At 36.9% G+C, this 10,040-nt stretch overlaps 1 protein-coding gene across 4 annotated transcripts in view; it reads left to right on the top strand.

The window, feature by feature from the left end:
• The window catches only part of CTNNA3 (catenin alpha 3), a 2,003,993-nt gene that overhangs the window by 426,771 nt on the left and 1,567,182 nt on the right, over positions 1–10,040 (top strand). The gene's annotated exons all lie outside the window — the stretch shown is intronic.

Below are 10,040 nucleotides of genomic sequence, written 5' to 3'. Positions count from 1 at the left end.
CATTGTTTCATTACCATCTGTCCGAATCTAATGCAAACCTGTATGGGCCTGGCGGCTGTGATGGTGGCCGTGGGTACTGGCTTTACACACAGAGAAATATTTTACTCTGCTAGAGAGCTCTGCCTTCTCCTGCCACCCCCAGAAACATGTGTTCCTGCTAAAATTTAGTACCTGTAGTATCTAACTCATGGGTTGTCCTATGCAGCAAATGAGATAATATATGTTAAACTCTTCAGTACAGAGCCTGTGATAAGTATTACCTGCTCCTTTTCTCCTCCCTTTCCACTTTTCTTCATTCTATACTTCCTCCTCTTCTGATTATTTAATAGTTTTTCCTGTTTAGAGCCCAGATCAAATGTTAGTTCTTCTGAGAAGTTTGTCACTTAAGTCTCCCCTGTATCCTACCCTTGTCTGTGTTTCCATGGCAGTGTACCTGCAGGAGAGCATCTATTATGACATTTTACTGTTTATGTTACTACCTTTGTACCTCTATCTACAGCTGGATTTTGATTTTCTTGAACATAAAGAAAATTTTTGTATAGCCAAGACTAGCAATGTCCGGCATATAGTAGGAATTTAATATATAGCTGTTAAATGTTAGTTTAAATCAAGTTGCTTAAGGAATAGAATTAAATTATATCTAATAGAAAGTATGAGTTAAAATATTTGTTATGCTAGTCTTACTTCAGATGATAATTATGGTATAAATTGTATGTGTATAATAGAGAACATTGGTAATGTCATTAAAACAGAAGTTAAGATTTTATTATTGGTTACAATGATAGGTTTTTCTTTCCTCGTCATTATATGGGTCTACCACAGGTCTTGTGTATAGTGAGTAGTCAATATTTATTTTATGGATCAAAGAATGAATGAATACATACTGTGAAAATATATCCAAAGATCTTTTCTGTGAAGATGATTATCCTTCTTATATATTGCAAGTATCCTCTAAAAAATAAATTGAATTTGGCTCATTTGGCTGGTAGAATATTTATAATTACAACTAAAGAAATGTTTTGATTATCAGTTGTTCATGATTAACCATTTAATAATGATTGTTTTATTAGACATATTTTATGCTACATTATATAAATTACAGTAACAGGCTATGAAATCGAAGTATATTAGAAAAGTTTTTTTTTTAATTTTTTAAAAATTATTTTTATTTATTCATTTTAGAGGAGAGAGAGAGAGAGAGAGAGAGAGAAAGGAGGGAAGAGCAGGAATCTTCAACTCCCATATGTGCCTTGACGGGGCAAGCCCAGGGTTTTGAACTGACAACCTCAGCATTCCAGGTCAATGCTTTATCCACTGCACCACCACAAGTCAGGCAGTAATTTTTGTTTTAAATAAACTTTATTAATAAGAAGTTTCAACTGAATTATAAATATTTTAAAATATCTGCAAATCATAAAGCATTGCATATATTTTAAAAAGTGGTCTGTGTGTAGAAGCAGTGTTACACATGGTTTCCTGCCTAATTGTTTTTTTTTAAGCTATGCAGTCAAATAAATTTCTCTAGTCACTCCGAAGTGTAAAGAAAGAGCCTCAAGGTGCTTATATATTTTACATTTAGTGAGAGTGCTGCACAAGGAAAACAAAAGGATTTGCAACTGAATCCAAGTGATTAAACATAATGAATTGCATAAGATAGGCAATAAATAACTTATTGAACAGAGATAATGCTTAAGTGAACATTGTTGTTAGAATAAACTTTAAAATGGTAAATAGTTCTTTATTGTTACTATTGGGCTGTTTATTTAATTCAGTCTTGCTATTTGGTTAAGATCATCTTTGCAGTAAAAAGTATAATATTTGACTGGTTTCCATGTTTTCCAGAAGTATAAAGTTTACCTAAAATCTATAATGGAAGAAAAATAAATTTGAAGGGAGGAAATGATGAAAATGTGAAAGATGAAAATGAGTAAGACTGGTAAACTTTTATAATTAAAATTATTATTTAATATATTTATATAATAATTGTATAATAGTATGATTTTGAGAACTTGTATAAAGTACTGAAAGATATCATCTTTCATTGTCAATGAATGAACTTATCCCTGTCTCTCCTTTTCACTGTCAAGTATTTTTATTTTCTCATTATTTCCTTTTCCTAATTCTCCCTGCACACCTTATAAACTTAGGGTAGGTGGAAGCTTATTGAGTCAAGAACGTAGTCTTTTTATCTGCCTGTAACTAAAACTAGCTGAGTGGCTTTGATCAAGTTATTTAACCATTTGGAGTTCTTAGATGTTTAATTAAAAGTTAGTTTTAGTGATTTTTATGACTGTTTCCAGGTTTAAAATATTATTGCTATGTATGTCACTAGTAGACTAATCTTAGTCTTCATGAGGCTCAGTGTTTCTTAGACTTTAGGTTGAAATGTTGACTCAGCATATTGGGTGTGCAATATAGGTGATTGATCAGTGTCATTTAGTATGGATTTCAAGTGTCAGCTCTTCTAATTACTGCTTCTGGATCAAACTACTCAGAGCTCAACATCTTTTTGCATTCTCCAGGTAAATATACTCACCCCTAAAACACTAGTGAGCAACGTTACTGAAAAGTATTAGGAGGAGAGCTTTTACTTTGCACATCCATAACAAACTACTTTCAGAATCTCTGTTAGACTTGTATGCTCTTAAAATCATCTCCTTTTTATAGTGCTGCTAAGAGATTCTTCTGTTTTAGCAACACAGGACTAAGAAGCATTTAGCTGCCTTGGCTCTTGACTACCTTTCCTCTAGGTTACCTTCATCCAGCTTTAGGTTTCTTTTCCTTTTATTTTATTTTATTTTATTTTATTTTTATTTATTCATTTTTAGAGAGGAGAGAGAGAGAGGGAGAGAGAGAAACTGAGAGGGAGAGAGAAGAGAGAGAAGGGGGAGGAGCTGGAAGCATCAACTCCCATTTGTGCCTTGACCTGGCAAGCCCAGGGTTTTGAACCGGCGACCTCAGCATTTCCAGGTCGACGCTTTATCCACTGCGCCACCACAGGTCAGGCAAGCCCAGGGTTTTGAACCGGCGACCTCAGCATTTCCAGGTCAAGGTTTTATCCATGGTGCCACCACAGGTCAGGCCTCCTTTTATTTTACATAATAATTGTCTGTTTTCACGTAAACTGCATGCAACCTCCCACCAACTTGCTCAGCACAAAAAGGGCCATTCTGCTGTACAGGGAGCCTGTGTCCTCAGAGAGCACGAAACATTGAACAAATAACACAGGAATTCTCATGTAGAAATAGTCATCAGGTACAATTGTGAGTTTTAAGTGATCAAAATGATTTGACCCTAATGAAGCAGAATAAATCTAATATCCTAGAAGACTGGAATGTCTGTAACTTGGTAACATCTTCCATGGAAGTAATTTTTTTTTATAAACAAATATAATGATACAAAATATTACATTATATGGATATAGTATAATTTATTCAACGATAGCTTTATTGTTGGATGTTTAGTTTGTTTTTAATATTATAAACAATAATACATTAAAAATTTTTGTTCATAAATATTTTAATTTATGACCATTTCCTTTGAATAGAATTTATATAAATGATGCTATAAGTATATTAAAGGTATTTTCAGCCTAGTGCAACTTCTGAATAATAACTGCTCTTTAAATTCTGACATGTTATTTGATAAGCAAATGGTGAAACTTTATAAGGTAATCTTTAAAATTTCTAGTCAGATAAAATAAGTAGTTTAAGGGTTTCTTATAATGGATGAACTTTTACAAATGGCACTGTAGCCCTTTAAAATCAATTGTATAAGCAGGATGATGATGATTACAGACTTAATTTACAATTAATGACAATGAATAGCCAGTGTTGGAAGTCTCTTAATTTGGTGATATTCTTCTGAAGCCCCATTACTGTTATCTGAATGTTTTTTAAGTTTCCTATTGTGTAGTGCGTTTTTATACAATTATTCAAAATATTTATAAGAACCAGAACTATGCTAGATACCATTTAAATTTTCATTAATGTTCTGTGCTAGTTTTAGGATCCATAAATTAAGAAAATGAAATTTTTTTTTATAAGAATGAAGAGAAAGCTGCTGTAAAGCCAGTAACCATGGCAAAGAAGAAATACACACAGTGAAAAAAACACTTCCCTTTCCATTTAGGGCTCCTAAAGCCACCGACTTATCCAAGTTTCCTAGAATCAAAGGTTTCTAACCTCACCAGCCTCATTCACATCTGTTCCCCATCTCCTTCTCTGCACAAACTCTGCACAAACTGGCTTCTCCTTCAGCATTCCGCCATCTTGGCTGCTTCTCCTCTCCTCCATGTGGCCTTTCTTGGCTCTCCTCCAGCATGGGCTCCTCTGCCCCATTTTACAGTATAGAAATCAAAACCTTTAATCCAATATACAAACAAGGAAGTCTTTGATACAAAGTCACTTATCTGAGGTATAATGGCATTCCTCATAAGAGTGCACCACCCCACATCATGCAACAGTCAAGGGTGGGGGAAAAAGCTTAGTTTTGAAACTAAGCCTTAGGCTATAACAATCCTGCCTGCTTACAGCCTTTCGCCTACACTCAATGCAAACTATAAGTGAGCAAACATATATATCATATTTACAAACTTACTTGACCAACAGCTGCCCTAGTCAGTTGGCTCAGCAGTAGAGTGTCAGCCCAGCGTGTGGAAGTCCCAGGTTCGATTCCCAGCCAGGGCACACAGGAAAAGTGCCCATTTGCTTCTCCACCCCTCCCCCTCTCCTCCCTCTCTGTCTCTTTCTTCCCCTCCTGCAGCCAAGGCTCCATTGGAGCAAAGTTGGCTCTGGTGCTGAGGATGGCTCCATGGCCTCCACCTCAGGCACTAGAATGGCACCAATTGCAGTGGAGCAATGCCTCAGAGGGGCAAAGCAACATTCCCTAGTGGGAATGCCGGGTGGATTCCAGTTGGGCGCATTTGGGAGTCTATCTACCTCCCTGCTTCTCACTTCAGAAAAAAAAAAAAGAGAGAGAGAGAGAAGGGAAAGCTTAGGAATGAATATATGTGAGTTACAGAAGACATTAGAACTGTTTATAATGTGATATATGTTTCCTAAACATTACAAACACTAAAGAAAAAATTCAAGCTACACTTTTTGAAATTAAAAGTAGTCCTCAGAGTTCATTGATCTAGATCAGTGGTAGTCAACCTGGTCTCTACCGCCCACTAGTGGGTGTTCCAGCTTTCATGGTGGGCGGTAGCAGAGCAACCAAAGTATAAATAAAAAGATAGATTTTACTATAGTAAGTTGTTTTATAAACAAACTTTTTGCCAAACTTAGTGAAAGTCCGACATAAAGTACTTGGTAATTATTATTGTATACTTTAACTTGCTGTAACTCTGCTTTATAAATTTTATAAAGTAAAGTTACTTCCCTACTTTATAAATTGCCATTACTGTGGAACTGGTGGGTGGTTAGAAAATTTTACTACTAACGGAGACACAAAAGTGGGCGGTAGCTATAAAAAGGTTGACTACCCCTGCTCTAAATTATTTCTTATTTCACTAATTTCTGATTCTATCTTAATTATTTTCTTTCTTCTATCCTTTTTAATTGATTTTAATTTGTTGTGTTTACATAGTTACAAGCATACCCCCAAATATATTGCCCTCCTTCCCCCCTTTGTTCTCCTTGATACCCCCTTTGCCCTCTACCTCCACACCTTCCCCCTTTTCCTCCATAATTTATTAACCTGCCCTCTATCTCTCTGTGGTATGTTTATATACTTTCACTAATGTCTTTCCTTTCTTTAATCCCTTCCTCTCTTCCCCTTTCCTTCTGGACTCTTTGACCCTTTCTCTGCCTCTCTTCTGTTCCTCAGTTCTCATTGTTCATTTGATTCCTTATATGAGTGAAATCTTATGATATTTTTCTTTCTCTGCCTGGCTTATTTCACTTAGCATAACAGACTCCAGGTTCATCTATGTTGCCACAAAGGGTAAAATTTCCTTCTCTTTCATGGCCGTGTAGTATTGCATTGTGTATATGTAACACTGATTTTTAATCCACTCGTCTATTGATGGACACTTGGGCTGTTTCCAGACCTTGGCTATTATAAACAATGCTGCAATAAACATGGGGGTGCATTTCTTCTTTTGAATCGGTGATTTGTTATTCTTAGTATATATTCCTAGAAGAGGATAGCTGGGTCAAAAGACAGTTCTATTTTTAATTTTTTGAGAAATTTCCATACTGTTTCCACTGTGGCTGCACCAGTCTGCATTCTCACTGGCAGTGCAGGAGGGTTCCCTTTTCTCTGTACCCTCGCCAGCACTTATTATGTGTTGTTTTATTAATGAGCACCATTCTGACTGGTGGGAGGTGGTATCTCATTGTGGTTTTAATTTGCATTTCTCTAATGATTAGTGATAATGAACATTTTTTCATAAGCCCATTGACCATCTCTAGTCCTCTTTAGAGAAGTGTCTATTCAGTTCTTTTGCCCATTTTTGATTGGATTATCTTCCTGGTGTTGAGTTTTACAAGTTCTTTGTAGATTTTGATTATTAACCCCTTATCAGGCTTATTGGCAAATATGTTCTCCCATTATGTGGGTTGTCTTTTCATTTTGTTCATGTTGTCTTTTGCTGTGCAAAACCTTTTTTTTTTTTGCATTTTTCTGAAGCTGGAAACAGGGAAAGACAGTCAGACAGACTCCCGCATGCGCCCGACCAAGATCCACCCGGCACGCCCACCATGGGGTGATGCTCTGCCCATCCTGGGCATCGCCATGTTGCGACCAGAGCCACTCTAGCGCCTGAGGCAGAGGCCACAGAGCCATCCCCAGCGCCCGGGCCATCTTTGCTCCAATGGAGCCTTGGCTGCAGGAGGGGAAGAGAGAGACAGAGAGGAAGGTGTGGCGGAGGGGTGGAGAAGCAAATGGGCGCTTCTCCTGTGTGCCCTGGCCGGGAATCGAACCCGGGTCCTCCGCACGCTAGACCGACGCTCTACCGCTGAGCCAACCGGCCAGGGCCTGTGCAAAACCTTTTTAGTTTGATATAGTCCCATTTCTTCATCCTGTCCTTTATTTCACTTGCTTGTGGAGTTAAATCAGAAAATACAGTGTGTCTGTAAAGTCATGGTGCACTTTTCACCAGTCACAGGAAAGCAACAAAAGATGATAGAAATGTGAAATCTGCACATTACGATCTCCCATTATAATTCTGCATTAGTCAATCTCTCTCTGTAAATTTTTCTATTTCTTCTTTGATTTCATTGTTAACTCATTTGTTATTTAATAACATGCTATTTAGTTTCCATGTGTTTGAGTATTTTTCAGTTTTTCTGTTGTGGTCGATTTCTATTTTTATGCCATTGTGATCAGACAAAGTGCTTGATATGATTTTAATCTTCTTAAATTTGTTGAGATAGTTTTTGTGCCCTAACATGTGGTCTATCCTAGAGAATGTACCATGAGCACTTGAAAAGAATGTATATTCTGCTGCTTTGGAGTGAAAAGTTCTAAAGATATTTATTAAATCCAGTTGATCTAGTGTGTCATAAGGCTGCTGTTTCTTTGTTAATTTTCTGTCTGTAGGTTCTATCCATTGATGTTAGTGGGGTATAAAATCCTCTACTATTATAGTATTGCTGTTGATCTCACCCTTTTTGCTCATTAACATCTGTTTTATATATTAAGGTGTTCCTATATTAGATGCATATATATTTATAATAGTTATATCTTCCTGTTGTAATGCTCCTTTTATCATTATGTAGTAACCTTCTTTATCTCTTACTATAGCTTTTGTTTTAAGCTTATTTTGTCAGATATTAGTATTGCTACCTCAGCTTTTATTTCCCTTCTGTTTGTGTGAATATTTTTTTCCATCCCTTTACTCTCAGTCTATATCAGGGGTCTCAAACTCGCGGCCCGCACAATTTTGTGTGGCAAATATTTTGAACTTCATGGATTAGTCTGTGGGCCGCACAAAATTGTTCAGCGGGCCGCGAATTTGAGAACCCTGGTCTATATGTATCTTTTGTTCTGAGTTGAGTCTCTTGTAGGCAGCATATGTATGAGTCCTGTTTTCTTATTCATTCAGCTACCTTATGTCTTTTGATTGGAGCATTGAAATCATTTACATTTAAGGTTATTATTGATATGTAGTTGTTTAGTGCCATTTTATTCTTTAGGTCTATAATCCTTTTTCTCGGTTTCTCTATTCCTTTGCTTTTTCTACAGCAAGCCCCTTAACATTTCCTGCAGTACTGGTTTGTTTGTAACAAATTACTTGAGTATTTTTGATCTAGGAAGCTTTTTATTTTTCCTTCAATTTTAAACAATAATCTTGCTGGATAAAGAAGTCTTGGTTGCAGGCTCTTGGATTACATTGCTTTAAATATTTCTTGCCATTCCCTTCTGGCCTCAAGTGTTTCTGTTGAAAAGTTGAATGTCATCCTTATGGTGGCTCCTCTATAGGTAATTAAGTTTTTTTCTATTGCTACTTTTAGTATTTTTTCTTTATCACTTAACTTTGTTATTTTCATTATGATGTGTCTTGATGTAGGCCTCATTTGATTTCTTTTTATCCGGACTCTCTGTGCTCTTGAACATGTGTGACTTTTTCCTTCATCAATTTAGGAAAGTTTTCATCTATGATTTCTTCAAACAGGTTCTCTATCCTTTGTTCTTTCTCTTCTCCTTTAAGAACCCCTATGATGTGGATGTTATTTCTCTTAATATTGTCACAGAGTTCTCTTATAGTTTCTTCAGAGTTTTTGAGCCTATTTTCTGTTTGCTGCTCTGTTTCTGTGTTTTTATTTATCTTGTCCTCTAATTTGTTGATTCAATCCTCTGCTTCATCCAGCCTGCTGTTGATTCCTTCTAGTGTAGTCTTCATTTCTGATAATTGTAATTGCCATTACTGATTAATTCTTTTTTTATGATTTTAGTGTCCTTTTTGATGCTTGCAGTTTTTTTATTTCAGTGCTCATTAAGTCCATCCATTTTAGCTTTGAGATCCTTAAGCATCCTAACAATCATTATTTTAAACTCTGCATCTGGTAATTTGATTACTTTCATATCTTCAGTTCATTTCTAGGGGTTTTTCTTATTGATTCATATGGTTTATGTTCCTCTGTCTTCCCGTTCTTTCTGTGTGTGGTTTGCAAGCTTGTTAGAGTTGTGGGTCTGAGGTTGATTTATGGAATGTGACTTCTCCTCTAGGAGTTTATACCTCAGCCTCTGCTTGTTGCTTGGATTTTAATTCTCCTTAACTAGTAGAGCCACTTAAAAGTCTTAATTTCCCTGCTGTTTATTTTCTGAGTCCAGCAGGAAGCATCTGTGTTTGCTGATTCCAGGAGGGAGCTTCTATGTTTGCTGATCTCAACAGGGGGCATCTGTATTTAGGTGAGGGGAAGTGGGCATATGTTGGTCAAATAAGTTTGTAAATATGATATATAGGTTTGCTTGCTTATAGTTTGCATTGGGTGTGGGGGACAGGCTGTAAGCAGGCAGGGTTGTTATACCCTAAGGCTTAGTTTTAAGACTAAGCCTTTTCCACCCTAGGTGACTTTGTATCAGAGACTTCCTTGTTTGTATATTGGATTAAAGGTTTTGATTTCTACACTATAAAATGGGGCAGACCGGGAGCTTGCCCTATCTCTGCTCCTGAGATTAGCATTAGAGAGGAGAGCAGAGAAATGCCATGTGCAGGAGAGGAGATGCAGCCAAGATGGCGGAGTGCTGAAGAAGAAGCCAGTTTGTTCAGTTTATGCAAAGTTTGTGCAGAGAGAAGGAGATGGGGAACAGAGATGAATAAGGCTGGTGAGGTAGAAATCTTTGATTCTAGGAAACTTAGATAAGTCAGTGGCTTTGGGAGCCCTGAATGGAAAGGGAAGTGTTTTCCCACTGTGTGTATTTCTTGCCAGCCAGGTACAAGCTAGGATTAAAGCTAATGGTCCACCATCCTGTGACTCTGCCATTTCTTTACTGTCTTCCTGAATTCAATGAGAACCTGAATGTGAATGGCCACCCCTGGCCTTACAATTTATGTAGTTTGTGGCAGGATTTGATACAGATTGGTATGGAGC

The sequence above is a fragment of the Saccopteryx leptura genome, chromosome 9 (assembly GCF_036850995.1).
Source record: "Saccopteryx leptura isolate mSacLep1 chromosome 9, mSacLep1_pri_phased_curated, whole genome shotgun sequence".
In the NCBI taxonomy this organism is placed as follows: Eukaryota; Metazoa; Chordata; class Mammalia; order Chiroptera; family Emballonuridae; genus Saccopteryx; species Saccopteryx leptura.
Note: the sequence above shows the minus strand (reverse complement) of the source record. Positions and strands in the feature narration are given on the sequence as shown.